Below are 17,786 nucleotides of genomic sequence, written 5' to 3'. Positions count from 1 at the left end.
ACCCACATGCACACACATGCACACAAGCACCCACGCACCCACATGCACACACATGCACACACGCACACACATGCACACACACATGCACACACATGCACACAAGCACATACACACCCACATGCATACACACGCACACATGCACACACCCACACCCACACACACTGCCCTGACGCCTGTGATCCCCGGAGCAGGGGGTGCGCTCGGATTTCCTCCAGGAGGCAGGCAGCTCAGTGGCAAGCAGTGACAGCCCCCGTCCAGGTGAGCTCCAGCTGCCGAGGTGCCGCAGCACCTGATGTCTGTGTGTTCAGGCTGCTCCTCGCTCCAGCCCCGGCGGAGAGGAGGGCTGCCTGCCTGGGGTATGCTATTTGGGGAGGAAAGTAACCTAACACTAACTGCAGGCGGGGTCAGAGTGATGTAACAGGAAGCTCTGATGTTTCCCTTCGCTGCTGAGCACTTACAATGTGACAACACTTGCAATCTCCTCAGAACAACCGTGTCTCTGCAGCAGAGAGAATCACCTCCTGATCTGGGGACATCGAGCTCTGCTAACCGGACCCCAGCCTGTCTGCGGGGTCACCTGGCAAGGCTTTGCCTCTTCCTCACCTTGCCCGGGGCGGGGGGTGAATCTCTTCTGCGGAATCTCAGAAAATCAAATTCCATCCTGAGACTATTTCACCAAGAATTTCCCTAGAAGCTGCGCCGGGTAAGTACATTATTCAGAACAAATACATGTCGTGTGCGAAGGCTCATCCTTTAGTCTGGCAGGGTGTCTGTGTGGGACGTGGGGGTCGGACTAATGTCCAAGCATCTTCTCATCTATTGCAAATGTTAGGGAAACGACAGGGCTTTACTCCCAACTGTGTACACAGCCTATTACTACGAGGTATTCTTATGCACCGTGACATTCCGGAAGACAAACTGAGCAAGGAATAAAACTCCAAATGGATTAAAAGGCAAACTTCGAACAAATCTCTTAATCGGGGAACGATGCCCTTTAAAATTTGCTCTGCTATTAGCTAAGCTTAAATTCTGACAGCTGGAAAACATTCCCCCCCCCCCCCCAAGAAGGGTCTTTAAACTTTGTATATTGTCAGTACTCCGAGAAAGGGGGATGGAGTAACTACGTATGGGGTCCTGGAGCCTCAGTCACTCTGCAGTTGGGGAAAATGGAGAATTAGAAGAAAAGTGATCACTCTGGATTTATGAGGTTTGTCTCCCATTCGCCTTTCACCTTTATTTACACATACATCTCTGACTATTGGGCTAATAGAATTTTCATTGTTCATTGTTGCCAGATGTGGTTAAGTCTCTCCCTTGCTAACCCTGAATGGTTTCCGCTGTATTGGATCAGGGAGTGGGCTACAAAAAACCAAAAAACCGAAAAACAAGAACCCAGCTAGGGTCAAGGAAATGTTACTTCTACATTAACTGTAATTTTACGATTCTTTAGTTAATAATATATTCCTTCAATTTGTCTGGTATCCTTCTGCAAGCTTTGGGGGGCAGGATGTGAAATAGAGATAACTGTGCATAAAGTAACAAAGTTTTCCCAAATATATATATATGTATATATATATATATATATATATATATATATATATATATCAGATTATTAAACAGAGAAAGTGTGTGTTTTTTTTAATGAATGTCCAGAAAAAACTTACAGTAATGTTGAGATGAAACATCTGTTAATGCTTCCTTCCCAGTACAGATTGTGCCGGATTGTGAAGGGACGATTGTCTACCTAAGTGCTGGTATAGACACATCACAAATCTGTTGCTAAGAAAGATTAGGTGTCAGATTTGAGTTCAGATTATACTGACTGATTTAGTTTATTTATTATAAAAGTTAGATTCAGATATGGGCTCAGATTATATTGACTGACTTAATTTATACATATATATATATGTATATATTCTTATCTATGTAATGATACTCTGCAAAATGTCCTTCAATGGGGAAATCTTGTACTACATCACCCATAATCTGGCGCATTAACAGTGGACTACAAACTCATTCTGAGTAACTCCCTCGTAATTTTCTACTCAATTTTTCCATAAATTACTCCAAATAATGGAAACGTCAATTAAGTCTTGTTTTTTTGTGATTCTTAAAAATATTATGCCTGAGTTCTGATTTCCTTTCAATCATTAATTGTATTGAATTCTCTGATACATGTGCAGGAAAGGAAAATGTGTTTTTAGAAGGTGACTTTGTAAATAACCACTAGATAATTGGGGAAGGAAATGAAGAGAACACATTAAATGCCTAATCCAAAGCCATGGGCTAGTAACAAAAATTAGAATAGCATTTTTTAAATTAGATTATTTTCTTAGCAGGAGGTATTATATTGAGTTAATATCATATTTTATAATAAGGAACTCTCCAAAACTTCTCTAATTGTTACTTAATTGCTAACCAAAACCCCATAATTTTCTTCCGTAACTTAATTAAGTTTTTGCAACTGTACTAATAGTATGATTTATGATTTTTATTTTCAGAAAATACGGTTGAAAACCACTAAGCAATGAATTTTGAAGGTCAAAGACTTATTATTTGAGAAAATCATTGAGCGTTTGAAATAAAGTTTGCTTTCTTTAATGATAAGAGAATATCAGAGGATCAATGCATGCTTTCAGCCATAAAGAATTAACTTCTTTTTCTAGATGCTATAGGATCATAAGATCAATGCAAAGTTTAAGGCCAGTACTCAGTATGAAACAGGATTCAGAAATCATAAGAATAGTGTGAGCTGAGGCATGTTCTACCTGTAATATTCAGTTATCTTAAAGAAATATGCTTTCTGTTATTACTACAAGATCTTTTTTTCCTGATAGATCTTAGCACATTCCAAAATATTCTTTTGTTAGTTAAAATATGTAGACTTTTAGAATATATAAAACTTATCATCCACTCTGAAAAAAGAAGATTGGAAAAACAGGAAAATAAAAAGAAATTAGAACTGGTTCTGTAATTTTTAAAATTGTATTAAATGAGTGACCAAGGTGTATATACTCTACTCACTGGTGATGCCTAGCATAAGTTTAATGGAGCCAAAACCCTAGCATATTTAAGAGAACCTTCATATTCATTCTATGTGTTTTAACATTATTTTACGAATAATGAATTTATTTCAGTAAGAAATTCAAAATAATATCAAGGCAAAGAAAGATGACTTTATATGCTTTACGTTAATGTGGAAAATTATTTGATAAACACATAAAACTAATCAAACTTCAGTTAATATGTTGTCATATATTTTAACTTACATCATTTTTGTGACCACTAGAACATCATTTTGCTTTCAATTCTTAGCTCCATGGTTAAAATTTCATAGTAACTTAATTTTTAAGAATTGTCTTAGAGATATTTATACAAAAGTTAACAAAAAGCTGTTTAAAGGATCAAAACGTACGTTCATGAAACAAAACTGATTTCATACTCTAAGTATGACTGTCAACGCAGCTTTAAAAAATGTTTTTAGAGGTATCATGATTATGATATCAACTTTTCAAGAAACAAATATATTTAAAGGACATTATTTGAAATCATTGGCTTTATTCTCTAGCTTATCTTTGTTTGGGATTCAGAGATAGTATTAATCCTAAAACATAAGCTGTCCCATTGCAACGGTGTTAATGAAGGACATTCAGGGTCAAATTTTGTAGCTCCTCTAAGTTCTTGATTTAATCAGACTATCAGAGAATACACTTAAGATGAAAAGTCTGCACATAGCTGCTTAAAACATTTGTCTCTATCTGGGTTTGAAGCCCATGCATGAACTAGAAACATTTATAATTTCTTAGGAAAGCTCTCTTTTTCTACCAAAGTACTTCCACCATGCAGCACTATTAAATTATTTCAAGAAATCCTCTCATTTAATATAGGAAAATGTTCTGATGAAATTAGATGGAAAATAAAAATTTATGAGAAACACAGGATCAGGGCTACCTACTAGATATTTCAATCATTTTCCTTGTTTAGAATTCCCACAGGAATTCCTGCCCAAATCCGTCAACAGCAGTTACACAACTCAAAGTATCTGGATAGTTTTCATACCTTAATTTTGGTTTACCTACCTATAATTTGGTTTATAAATTTGAAGATATATAGTCTTAATTAGTATAACATTGAAGCAGTGATAGATGGAATATATTTAATTGTAAAATTTGGAATGTAAGTATTGAGCTTGTGTTATTTAGGGAAAAAGAACATATAATTAGATATATGATAATTAAGTCAACAAACCATGGAAATGATAGGAAATATATTTTATACATTATATTACCATTCTAATTTAAACAGAAAAGTCCTCAATAAGTCTAGATTATTATTTTTTCATGTCTAATTAGTATTATAATATTGTACATTAAATTTGATTAAGTCAACAATCTACATTTTCCAATATTTGTGTAATCTTAAAATCAAATTAGTTTTTAATTTAATAAATTATTTACAAAAAATGAAGAAATGAATTTTATTTTTAACTACACAATAAAAGTCTTACTATTATTTAAAAATAAAATAGAATGGTTGTAACTGATAGTCTATGTTTATGAGATTAGTAGTATTAATTATCAGATGATAAATTGCAAATATTTTCCTAGAACAGGTTTCTTCTTTTTTTCCTTTAGTTTGTTTACTTACAAGACGCAGTATTCTACAAAACTAACACACTGATATATTATTGTTTGCAAAAATGATCAAAATAGTGTATTTATTTTTTAAATGTAAAACAAGTTTTATCTTTCATTCCTTTGTGCTTTTAATTAAATGTATGTTTTTTTTTTACCTTACTAGCAACTAAAGGGACAAAAATCTCAACTCAACCCTACATAAATATAAATAAGTAAATATATATATATATACATAACCAACCTACTGCTATGGTATAAAGGCTATAGCTCTGCTTCATTGAGGTTGTTGGGTAGAGCCCAATTTTCAGAGAAATCTTATTCCCCTTACCTTGGAATGTATTTTTTAAACTAAAAAATGTTAATATGGCATAAACTTTTGTATGAATCTGTCATTATTTTTTGAGTGTAGGTTAACCTGAGCTCAACTATGTTTCTTGTAAAAGCACAGTGACTCCTGAGCATGTCGTTTGGCACAGTAAATAACAGCACTCTAGTAAACCGTGCCTCTCTCCTCACAGCTGAGTCTCAGGGAGTTCATCAGCATATTCATGAGCACACAGGCTTGGTTTTATCAATCAAAACTAAGATAAATCTGCCTTATATCCAAGTATCAGTTTCATAAATTCTACAATGAGTATTAATTGAATCCATATTCACTGATTAGCATAATACCAGTTGTTTAGGTATTTGGGGCATAAATCACAATTTTGCCTTCTTTCCAAGGATAATTTGAAGGGGAACTTTGGTAAGTGCTAGAGAAGAATGAAGCATGTTATAACTGAAAATAAGGAGGATCAAAACTATGTGAAAAGAATGTCAAACAAAATGTGTGTGTGCACGCGCACGTTTTCCTAACTATGTAGTTGTCTTCAAATGTGAGGCAAGAGAGCAGACTTACCTCGCCTTAAATAATGGATTCTATAATGTGCCCAAATCACACAGCGATTCAAGGGGAGGTGGCAGGAAATGAATCCTGGCAATCCAGACTCCAGAGGTCTTGCTCTTAACCCCTCTGCTTCCCTTTCCAATTAGTGGCTGGAATCTGGTCCCCCTGGTGTGAATGGATATTGTCCCCGGAAGCTTAGGTGGAAGGGCAAGCAGACCTCAGATACATTGAGGGTTTGGTTCTAGATCATCTCAACAAAGTGATATAATAGACAAAGCTGGTTGAATGAACCTTTTGGTTTCCCAGTACTTACAACAGTTATGTAAACAGTATAGTACAAGAGCATTATGTTTTAAAACAACATATATACCTTAATTAAAAAACACTTTATTGCTAAATGTATATGCTAACCATCACCTGGAGCTGAGTGACCTGTACTCTCTTTGCTGGCGGAGGGCGTTGCCTTGATGATGATGATGATGATGGCTGCTGACAGATCGGGGTGGTGGTGCCGAAGATTGGGGTAGCCGTAGCTATTTCTTAAAATAAGTCAATAATGACGTCCGCTGCATGCACTGACGCCTTTCATGCGTGATTTCTCTGTAGCACGAGATGTTGTTCGATAGCGTTGCATCACAGCAGATCTTCTTTCCAAATTGGAGGCGGTCCCCTCAAACCCTGCAGCTGCTTTGTCAGCTAAGTTTATGGAGTTTTCTAAATCGTTTGTTGTCATTTCAACAGTCTTCGCAGCATCTTTATTAAGAATAGGTTCCATTTCAAACCATTATCTCTGCTCCCCCACAAAAAGCAACTGCTCATCTGTTAAAGTTTTATCTTGAGGTTACAGCAATTCAGTTGCATCCTTAATTTCTACTGCTAATTCTAGTTTTCTTGCTCTTTTTTTTTTTCCTACCACATCTGAAATGACTTCCTCCACTGAAATCTTGAAATCCTCAAGGTCAGCCTTGAAGGTTAGAATCAGCTTCTCCCAAACTCCTGTGAATGTTGATATTTTGAATCATGTGTGTTTTTAATGGCATCTAGAATGGTGAACCCTTTCCAGAAAATGTTCAGTTTACTTTGCCAAGACCCATCAGAGGAATCACTATGTATGGCAGTTTTAACCTTATAAAATGTATTTCTTAAAAATAAGACTTGAAAGTTGAAATGACTCCTTCATCTATGGGCTGCAGGACAGATGCCGTCTTAGCAGGCATGAGAACGACACTGATCTCCTTGTACGTTTCTATCAGAGCTCTTGGGTGACCAGGTGCATCTTCAATAAGCGGTAATAGTTTGAAAGGAATCATTTTTTTTTTTTTCCGAGCAGTTGTTCTTGACAGTGGGCTTAAAATATTCATTAAACCATGTTGTAAACAGATGTGCCATCGTCCAAACGTTATCGTTCTATTTTACAGAGCACAGGCAGGGGAGGTTTAGCATAAATCTTAAGGTCTCTAGGACTTTTAGAGTGGTACATGGGCATTGGCTTCAACTCAAAGTCAGCAGCTGCATTAGCCCCTAAGAGGAGAGCCAGCCTGTCCTTGGAAGCTTTGAAGCCAGGCATTGACTTTTCCTCTCTAGCTATGCAAGTTCTTTCTTTTTTTCTTTTTTCTCTCTTTTTTTTTTAGCTATGCAAGTTCTAAATGACATCTTCTTCCTACAGGAGGCTATTTTATCTACATTGAAAGTCTGTTGTCTCCTGTAGTCACCTTCATTAACGATCTTAGGTGGATCTGGATAACTTGCTGCAGCTGCTACATCAGCCCTTGCTGCTTGACCTTGCACTTTCATGCCACAGAGATGGCTTCAGTCCTTAAACCTCAGAAACCAACTTCCGCTAGCTTCAAACTTCTTATTCAACTTCGTCACCTCTCTCAGCCTTCATAGAATTGAAGAGGGTCAGGGCCTTGCTCTGGATTAGGCTTTGGCTCAAGTGAGTGTTGAGGCTGGTTTGATTTTCTATCCAGACCACTGCAGTGGGAGTTATGTGACTCTTCTTTTCACTTCAACACTTAGGGGCCATTCTAGGGTTGTTAATTAGCCTAATTTCAATATGGTTGTATCTCAGGGAGTAGTGAGACCCAAGGAAAGGGAGAGAGATTGGGGAAGCAGTTAGAGTACACACGACACTTAGTGGGAAGGTCAGTGGTGCCCCAAACAATCACTATAGTAATACGAAAGAACACTGATCCCAGGTCCCCATAACAATGTAATAATAATAAAAAAAGTTGGAAACACTGAGAGAATTGCCAAAATGTGATACAGAGACAAGAAGTTAGTAAATGCCAGAGAAATGGTACCGATAAGCTTGTTAAACACAGGATTACCACAAATCTTCAATTTATAAAAAATGCAATAGCTGAGAAGCACAATAAAATGAGATATACCTGTACATAGTAAGTGGAATCTGCCCTTGGTAATTTCCCACCTTTCTTTGTGTATGCATTTCCTTCCACTAAGTTCTTTCATCTACTTCTGCTTAACCCTCACCTTCCTCCACACCAAATGCCCAGTAGTTACTCTCCAGCCTCCAGTAGTCAAGACTAGCTTGGAAAACAAAAATTTTGCAGAATTCTTTCTTCTTCAGAAAACCTCAGTGTTGCTCTTACAGCGACACTTGATTGGATGAGACTCAGACACATTATCCAGATAATCTCCTCTACTTAAAGTCAACTGATCTTAGATGTCAATCACATCTACAAAAATCCTCCATAGCAACATCCAGACTAGTGTTTGATCAAACCAGGCACCATAGCCTGGCCGAGTTAATGTATACAATTAACTGTTACAACAAGTGAGGGACATTCACCCATATTTGCTCTGTTTTCCCCCAAATTACTTAGGTTTTTAGATTTTGGAAGTTCTTTAAAAATTTCTCCTCAAATGATAATTGGAATTGCAGTGTGTTCATTAGTTAAATCGAAAATGATTAACATCTTAATAATGTAAAGTCATCTAACTATGAGCATTGAGCATGGTATATATTCTCCAGTGACTGAGGCCCCCCTTTTTTTTTTGGATGGGGGTGAAGTCTGATTACAGGTAGAAGAAATATTTAAAACAATGATATTATAATTAAGGGGGGCTTACAGGGTATAAGGTTCCTATATTCCAAAAAAAAAAAAAGTAGCATGTTTCATGTTTTTTCTCTACATGACTCATAAAACCTTCCAGAATTGCCCTTTCTCTTATTAAATTAAAGACTGTTCTTATTGCAGCCTATCTTATTTGGGGAATTTTCTTTTCACACCAGAATTTAATTCTGTCAGAGAACAGTTTGTTTTTTAAGTTATATGACTTATTGTTCTTGAGAGGTGCAAGGGTTCAACAGGATGATCCTCAGTTCAGCAAGCTCTCACAATGTGCCAGGCCCGATGCTTGCTGCTGCAGGTTAGCAAAACAGGACCCCGCTCTGGACCGCATCAGCTCCACCTCAGTGCTCAGCACAATTAAAATATGCACCTTCATCTCTCCTGCTGGCTGCCACTCTACTTTTCATCTTGTCACAAGGTCAGGACTGAATGTTTTCTAAAATGACAAGATTTGACAAATGAGATATTTTTCATACATATTGATTACATTTTGGGAACCTTGGATTATAGATGAAACTTTTATAAAACAAAACAAAACAAAACAAAACAAAACCTCAACTCTGAAAGAAAGAACGACAGTCTAATGGACTCTTCTTAGCCCACCATAGTATGTGCTTCAGTGAAGACGTTCTGAAATACCTTATTTTCAACTGCTTCTAATATGACTTTGACAATTCATACTTTAACACAAAGATTTCCTTGCATCTATATCAACTGCAAACATCATGGCTGGGTGAGAAATTGTTCACTTTTAAGACAGAAAGAATGTGATTAAAGAAAGATAGTCTTAAAAATAAAGCTTTGAGAATGCACCTGGGTGGCTCAGGGGTCGAGCGTCTGCCTTCGGCTCAGGGTGTGACCCCGGGATCCTGGGATCGAGTCCCGCATCGGGCTCCCCGCAGGGAGCCTGCGTCTCCCTCTGCCTGTGTCTCTGCCTCTCTCTCTGTGTCTCTCATGAATAAATAAATAAAATCTTTTTTTAAAAAAGAAAGCTTTGAAGAATGTTTGGTTTCATTAATTTGAACAGGAAAGTCTTCAAATGAGATATGAGCAAGTATTAAGGTCAAAAACAAACTGACAGGGGTGAAGCCCCAAAAATGATTTTCCTAAATATTGTTTAATATTTTAATTAATTGGAACTCTTCACATGAGTTAACCTCCTTAATTAGGCACTTTCCAAAAGGATTTCCTGTGCTGTGTTCCATGTTATCAGTTCAAAATTATTAGAAAACAGTGAACTGAATCTTTTTGATCATAAAATTAATACATGTCCATATTTAAAGAACTAGATTCCAGCTTATTTCCTTCAAAATAAATACACCAAAATTAACAGAGAGTTTATGTTTGGGTCATTGTATAACTCAAACATCCTTTGAAAATCCATTAATTGTGTGATTTTTTTCAGGTTAACCCTGAAAGCTGATTATTCACTAAATTCTAACTTCATAAAAGACTACATATTCAAAGTTGCAAGCTCTCAACTCTATCGACTCTGGTACTATCTGTACCATAAAGGACTACATGTTCAAAACTGTTCATGTTACATATAGTTTCTGAAGCCAGAGTCCTGAGTAAGGTAAATAAATCTAATTAATGAGTTTCTAACTTAGAAATAGGAGACTCTGGCTCAATATGTCTTCGAAGGACTTCATTGAGTGTAAATATGATGTAGATCCTGAAATAGCGTATGCTTAAAAAGCAAAAAATTACATTTCTACATTTAGACAACATTCTACTTCTAACTACTCAAAGTCTTATAGACTTCAAGGACTGGTCTCCATTCTGGCCTATGTTTTTATTCCCAGATATAACTGCAGAACTTCATAATCATGGGAGGACGCGGCCTGTAAATATAACGTAGGAGCTTTTCTATCTTTTCTATCAATCCTAACTCAGATAACTCTTTAGAATTAAATTAAATTTGTAATTAACAACAAACATCGTGCATCGTATTTATTGATATAAGATTATAATAGAGATTAATGACAGGAAACGTATTTGAATGAATCAACGGAGTAACTTTCTGAGTTTATCATGTCTCCTCTACTCTTCATCACATACCCACCATTACAGCACCTGAATATGAAAGAAAATGCTAATCTTTCTTATGTGTGGGCCCATAGTTCCTGAACTCCAGACTTCAGTATTTCTTCTTCCTTCCCCCACAGACAAATTTACTTCTTGTTAATATTTCTGATATCGATTGGTATAAAATTTTAAAAAAGATAAGCACCTTATCTGAAGTAAGATTAAAAATTATCCATGGGTTTCCATCAGGGAGCACAGAATGCTCTTGCCTCAGTAATCCATAGGCCAGCTCCCTCGCCCCCTGTAGTCTTTGCTCAGGTACAAACTGTTCCCTGGGACCTAACCTAGACACTATTCCAAGTCAGCTACACCTGCACCACCATGACCCTTTGGCTCATCTTCATCTATTTTGGTTTGTCCTAGCTTTTTCCCGTAACACCAATCACATTTCAACAAACCAACAACTATAATTTACAAATTTTCTGTCCGTATCTTTAACATGGAAGCTCTACAAGTACAAGCACTTCTGCTGTTTTTTTTCTTTATTCACTAATATATCCCAAGCATCTAAATAAATGGCAGCACCTAGTAGGTGCTTAAGTATTGCTTAATAAGTGATTAAGTGAGTGAATATGTTTCTTTGTCTCCACAGAAAACTAAACAGCGACTCTATGTGATTTTTGTATGCAGTGTACAAGAGATGCTAGAGCTGAAGCTTTGGAGGTGTTAGAAACACAACCCATGGCGAGGGAGAAAATATTCAGAAACTAATTATCATTTTATTATTCTTAGGTCAACCTAATATTTATCACTCCACTGCTTTTGTAAAGGGAAATAAATTAGTAAAGATGCTTTCTGTAATGTAGTTAGTGTTCAGGTTTCACTGAATTCCAAGGAGTGACCTTTCAAACTAGGGTAAATGAGAAGGTTGCTGGGCATTTTAACACAAAATGTTGAAGCATTTCCCCAAATGGCTAAACAATGGCTGAACTTGGCAGGAATTCTTGTTGAAACTGGCAGACCTGCCAACTGTGGCCTCCCAACAAGAGTCTTGCTCCATTACTGATTGCCTTTCTGGACAATAACCCTAAAAAGTCTATAGAAGGAGAAAAAAACCCATAGCAGTGACATTGAAAAAAAGCGAATCAATCTTTTAAAAATATGTATATATGTAGAATCCAAATTTAATTCACAAAAATTATACGACTGTTTGATAAGTGATGAGTTATGTGTGTGAAAATCTATGATTCATGAAGCTTCTAAGCGTTGATTTGTAAATATGGAAAGACAATTCTAAAAAGAATGCCAACTGTCAATGCCCTTTCATTCTTGTGTAGTTTTGGAAGTTTTCCAAATGTAGAGCCAAAGAACTATTTTCTAAATGGAAATCTATATTTGTCATCAAGTAGAGTCGTGGTTTGTTTGAAAACTTCATGGTGGAGTTTCACAAAATATATCTTCTGAATGGACTCCTCTCATAAGTTATAACAGTATTTGTCTTAAATTTAGATTCTCTATGTGTTGAGATTCATATAGCTAACTTGATTTTCTTTTAAAACAGACTGCTAATCATTCATTCACCTAGAAATATTAAAATCAGATTTTTTTTCTTCTGAGCCCAGATATGCATGTCATTTATGGAAACCATAATCTTCCTTTGAGAAAAAGACTTCTCAAATTATGCTCATAATATTCAGAGAAAATACGTATATAAAATATGTTAAAGTTATTTTACTGTTTATTTCAACATATTATCTGACTGACTTTTAAACCTCAAGCAACAAAACTTATCTGGATTAAACAACCCTCCATCCCAAATGAAGTATTGCTCCAAACATTAAATTGTCAAATAGCTTCTTCTTGGCACCATCCTTTCCTGTTCTTTAACTTTTCTTGAACTTCCTGGCTTTATTGGATATGGTCATTATCGAATAATGTGCTTATAATCTGTTTCTGATTACAAAACATAAATGATACCAATGCCCTAACAAAAATGTATTTCGTTTTAAGGATTAGTCTACATTCAATTTATTTCTAGTATGTTTACATATAGCATCACAACCCAATATTCTATAACATATTTTCTTTGTCCCAGGTAGCTTAAAATAGACAAAATTAATAATAATAAAATTAAGCTGAGACCAAGAGACAATTGACAACTTTTAATCTAGATAGGCTTGGCAAAATGGTGGGGAAAAGCACTTAAAAATAAACTTTACATCAATAAGAGCCCCAATAAAAGTTTCAATGCAAGTACTCTGTACTAAATTATTGTACAGGGGAGCCTTGTGGGTTCAGTCTGAAGAGCATGTGACTCTTGATCTCAGGGTTGGGAGTTCAAGCCCCACGCTGGGTGTAGAGATCACTTAAAAAATAAAATCTTTTAAAATAAAATAAGAACTTAAAGAATAAGGAACTCATTTAAAAAATAGACTGCAAAAAATGACTAATTTCTTACAGGGAGCAGACTCACTTTATACTTTCTCAAGCTAGTAATCAGCTCTTCCCATGACAGACACTCCCAGCAGTCTGATTCAGAAAAAGGCAGTGCCAAACTATTTGTTCTCTCTCATCAAGATTCAGCAGAGACACCACATAATCTTGAGAACTTTTTCTAATAGTGCTACTTGTAGGATGAAAAAAAGGCTGTTCTGAGGTTTGAGTAATTGCCTGACATAAGAAATTGCTGACAATTTAAAAAGGTTTCACTAATTATCACAGTTGGCTCTCCACTGCTTAGTGGATTTAAAGGTATATCCTAATATTCATATATTATTTTAGTGATTTTTCAGCCTTTATATACGCTAGATCACCTTGACTGTGTTAAGTATCTCTATTCTAGAAGATTCATAGTAACACCAGAGACAGCTAGCTCGCCTACAGGATAAAATATGATCTTAAATCAGTTTTGAAGTTCATGATGTTGCCCCAAACAAATGTGTGTGTGTTTTTTTTAAGATTTTATTCATTTATTCATGAGAGACACACAGAGAGAGAGGCAGAGACCCAGGCAGAGGGAGAAGCAGGCTCCATGCAGGGACCCTGATATGGGACTCGATCCCAGGTCTCCAGGATCACGCCCTGAGTGGAAGGCGGACACTCAACCACTGAGCCACCCAGGTGTCCCTCCCCAAACAAATGTTATTAACAATTCTCTAATTAGTCCTATTTTAACTAATTCCTCTTTCCAACTGTCCTCACCTCCGATGTCTCTAAAGGAACAAATGTGTTCTCCATCTTCACATGCCTCCCATCCTCGGAGTTAATCCAGAACAACGGTATTTTGTTACAGGTCTGGTGATAGTGTCTTTGGTAAATGACTAGATGGAGGGTTTGAAGATTCCCCCAGAAGCTGATAAAACAAGACATGAAAGGAACAAGTTAGGGAGTGAGGGGCCAATCTGGAGAGCAGAGAAAAGAAAAGGTTCAGAAAATTTTTTATCTACAGAACCAATCTCTATTTCTATCTATCTCTATCTATCTCTATCTCTATCTCTATCTCTATCTCTATCTCTATCTCTATCTCTATCTCTATCTCTATATCTCTGTATCTCTATCTCTATCTCTATCTCTATCTCTATCTATCTCTATCTCTATGACTGTCAGAATGTAATTGACTTAGAAATTATCGCTCACTGTGTGAACATGAAATCAGAGCGAGAGATGGGCCTTCAAAGTAAAAGAAATTAGATCAAGAAAAGGGGAGTGAACCAAAGAGAGAAAACGAAAGAGAAGATGAAAGAGGCAATAAATGGAGATAAGTTGGTTCAATAAGATATATTTTATTGCCACAAAGGTTAGAAAGTAAAAATCCAGCCCTGAACTGCATAAATTAAGATGCGGAGACGCTGTGAATACTTGGCCATGTCTACCTCGTTAGTATGCAAATGCCTTCCAGCTGCTTGGTCTAACAGCTCAGATAGCAAGACTTTACCTGCCCTTTGGTTTGGGAAATTAGGTTGAGGGTTAAGCCTAGAAGTTATTCCTTCTGATAAGAGGCGAGGAGTGTTTATGAAGCAGGTGTGAGAAGCAAACACCAGCCCCTGGATGATAATCAGACTCTAAGGCTTGGGCCCAATTGGTCAAGATAATGTCTGCACAATTAAGGATTCATGGAGTCTGACCCACTGGCAAGTGTAGTCTGTGGGGGACACTTTCTCAAAAGGCAGCGCAGACATGGAGCTGGGTTAATCACAGCACATCGAAAGCAGCAGGACTGGTTGGTAAAATACAAATGACCGGGCTCATTTCAGACCTACCAATTCAGGCTCAGCGTGGAGAGGGGAGAAGCCTTGAATGAGCCCTGTGGGCCCTGAAATCAGCGTTCCCTCTACTGAACTCTGGATATGCTGAGAATGGGACATAAAAACACAATCAGGTCCAAATTTACAACAACAAAATCAAGGCATGAACCAGACACACGTTTAAACCAAATGATTCTCTTTCTAAGTAATAAAAGAGCAAGCATTGATTGCATGAACTGCACACAAATAACAAAACATATATGTTACTTTCTCTTCTAATTTTGGCTTTGAAAATTACTAATTTTGTGATGTGGGGGTGCATTTTCCCTGCCTGAGTCATCCTCACTTAAAAGTCTTGAGAACCTGGTAATAATCCAAAATACAACTTTATCGACCCTTTCTTCCTTCACTGGACTCAGGGGTAAATACACACACACACACACACACACACACACACACACACACACATGCAAACTGATTTATGAGCTTTTCACCCCTGGCATTCCAAAATTTCCTCCATATAACTAGGAAAGTAACCGAAAGTCAAAAAAAGTCATACACACTTAAGTCACATTTACAAAATTTTAAGCTTTTAAATTGTGCATGGACTATGTCTTCAGTGTGAAATATTCCAAGGGAGTCTAATCTTAACAATATTCTGACCAAAGGAGGTAAACTTTCAAACTGGGTTGGTAATGTGTGAGGCAGCCACATTCCCCGCCCCAGTGCCCTGGCCTCTTCCACAGACATTGCATCTTGACATCTTGCTCCATAATTCCACAACGAACACCTAATTCCAGGGTACGGAGTCACACTCTCCATACCGTGCCTACAAAACTATTTTATAATTGTAAGAATCGGGTACACACAGGATTATGCATACCACAAATATATTATTTAAACAAATCGATGCCTGTCTACCTGGAACCCGGCGTGTCCATCATGTTCCTCTCAGTTAAATCCCACACATGGCACATGGCCCCAGAGGTTAAACCATTACCCCAAACTTGCACTTGTCATTCCTCTGCTGTACTTTAGGGTACTTAAGGGCTTTGTCACATACGCACATGTTTTAAGCAACGTGTCTTTTAGTTCTGCTGTTTCTATTTTTGTGAAAGTCCCATCCCTCTGAACCAGAGCCTCCAGAGTTTGCTTCTCTCGTTTAGCATTTTGGGGACGCAGCCCTATTAATGCATGTTGCGATTTCTTCCTTTCCACGGTTGCAGTGCCCCCCACTATGAGGGTTCCAGCGTGCATTTCTCTGCTCCCGCTGAGAGACATTTGGATTGCTTCCACCATTTTACTGTTACAAACGATGAAGCAACGAGTGAATTTCTCACGAATCTTCTGGTACACACATGCCTGAGTTTCTTCAGGGAATCTACGTAAGAGTGGGATTTCAGGACTTTAGCAATTCAAAGTGCTTGTACCAATTTATACTCTGATCAACAGGGTCTGAAGTTTCCACTGCACCACGTCCTTTCCAACACTTTCCATTATGGTTAAAACTTTTAAATTTCTGCCAGTCTAGTGGGAGTAACATAATATCTCATCGTGATTTTAATGTACGTTGCCCTGATTATGCATCACCGAAAATCTGTATGTGAAAAGAATTAAAATTTTTCTCTGAAACATTTGTTTTTAATGGGGTAGCAGTGACTTGAGGCTATAGAATTATGGCCAAGCCATTTTTGCTTATAATTATTTAAAAGAAGGACTAACTATCTCGTTTTTGTTAGGCGGTCCAGGGAAAGAGTGTATTTTAGTACATTTAGAACTCCGAGTGTATGAATAGCATTTCTCACCGTGACAAGACCACGAACTGATAATCCCTAGAATCATATCCCTAACTTCCTATTTCCTTTATTCAAAAACCCCATCAAAGACACATCAAAACCTATTTTAAAAATTAAGGAAGAAAATGACTAATTCCATTTGGATGCATGTGCACTTTTTCTGTAATAGGCTTCATTTTTTAAAGCAGTTATAGGTTCACAGCAAAATTGGGTGGAAGGAACAAAGCTTACCCCTACTGCGCCGTCCCCATTCATACCCCCCCCACTGTCAATGTCCATCACCAGAGTAGCATCGTTGTTACAACTGATGAACCTGAGCATAATCACCCCGAATCCACAGTTTGCAGCAGGGTTCAATCTTGGTGTTGAACATCCTATGACTTTGAACAAATGCATAATGACATGTGTTGTATGCTTTTTATAAACTTTTGCATAGTTAAGATCATTTATGGAGCTTATAAATCTCTTGAAAGAGCTGCTGTCTCTCTTTCTACTGCGGTAAAAATTATTTCTTATTCATAAAAATATTATAGAACGCATTGGAGCTTGTGCCTTTCACATAATCCCTCATTTCTGAAACCCCTTGATTGCCCTTGTACACATCAGCTGAATTTAGCCAATATATTTTTTCAGTATTCTGATTTCCTCTTAATCAGTATGCTTAGGTTTGCATTTTTTGTAGCTCAATTGTTGTGTTAAATCACCACATTACATGAAGAAGGTTTATCTGTTATTCTTGTTTGCTGTATTTCTTTTGTGTTTTCAGGAGGTTTAGTTGATTTTGATCTCATTGTCTAATCAGGTCAGCCAATGGCCCTACTTGAAGAAGATAGGTGTTCTTTTGAGTTTTATCTGGGCTTAAACCTAGAGGCTTTATCTCTTCTTGGCATCTTTTCTTCTTGAATGTTAATTAATCTCTGGTGCTACAGATACAGATATTTTTCAGAGGACAGTGGAAGTCAGACTATGCTGACATATGCATTATGATATTAAAATGTACAACACAGGGGCGCCCCGGGGGGCTCAGCAGTTGAGCATCTGCCTTTGGCTCAGGGCGTGACCCTGGGATCTCAGGATCCAGTCCCCCATCGGGCTCCCTG

At 37.2% G+C, this 17,786-nt stretch overlaps 1 protein-coding gene across 2 annotated transcripts in view; it reads left to right on the top strand.

The window, feature by feature from the left end:
* The first annotated feature begins 220 nt into the window (after positions 1-220).
* Positions 221-17,786, top strand: part of CALCRL (calcitonin receptor like receptor) — a 99,937-nt gene continuing 82,371 nt past the window's right edge. The window contains exon 1 of one of the 2 annotated variants that reach the window (XM_026013529.2): positions 221-703. The gene's annotated coding sequence lies outside the window, so the exon portion shown is untranslated. The remainder of the gene's footprint in view (positions 704-17,786) is intronic. The other variant, XM_026013528.2, reaches the window with a different exon arrangement.

The sequence above is a fragment of the Vulpes vulpes genome, chromosome 3 (assembly GCF_048418805.1).
Source record: "Vulpes vulpes isolate BD-2025 chromosome 3, VulVul3, whole genome shotgun sequence".
In the NCBI taxonomy this organism is placed as follows: domain Eukaryota; kingdom Metazoa; phylum Chordata; class Mammalia; order Carnivora; family Canidae; genus Vulpes; species Vulpes vulpes.
This window is presented reverse-complemented; position numbering and strand designations above follow the sequence as displayed.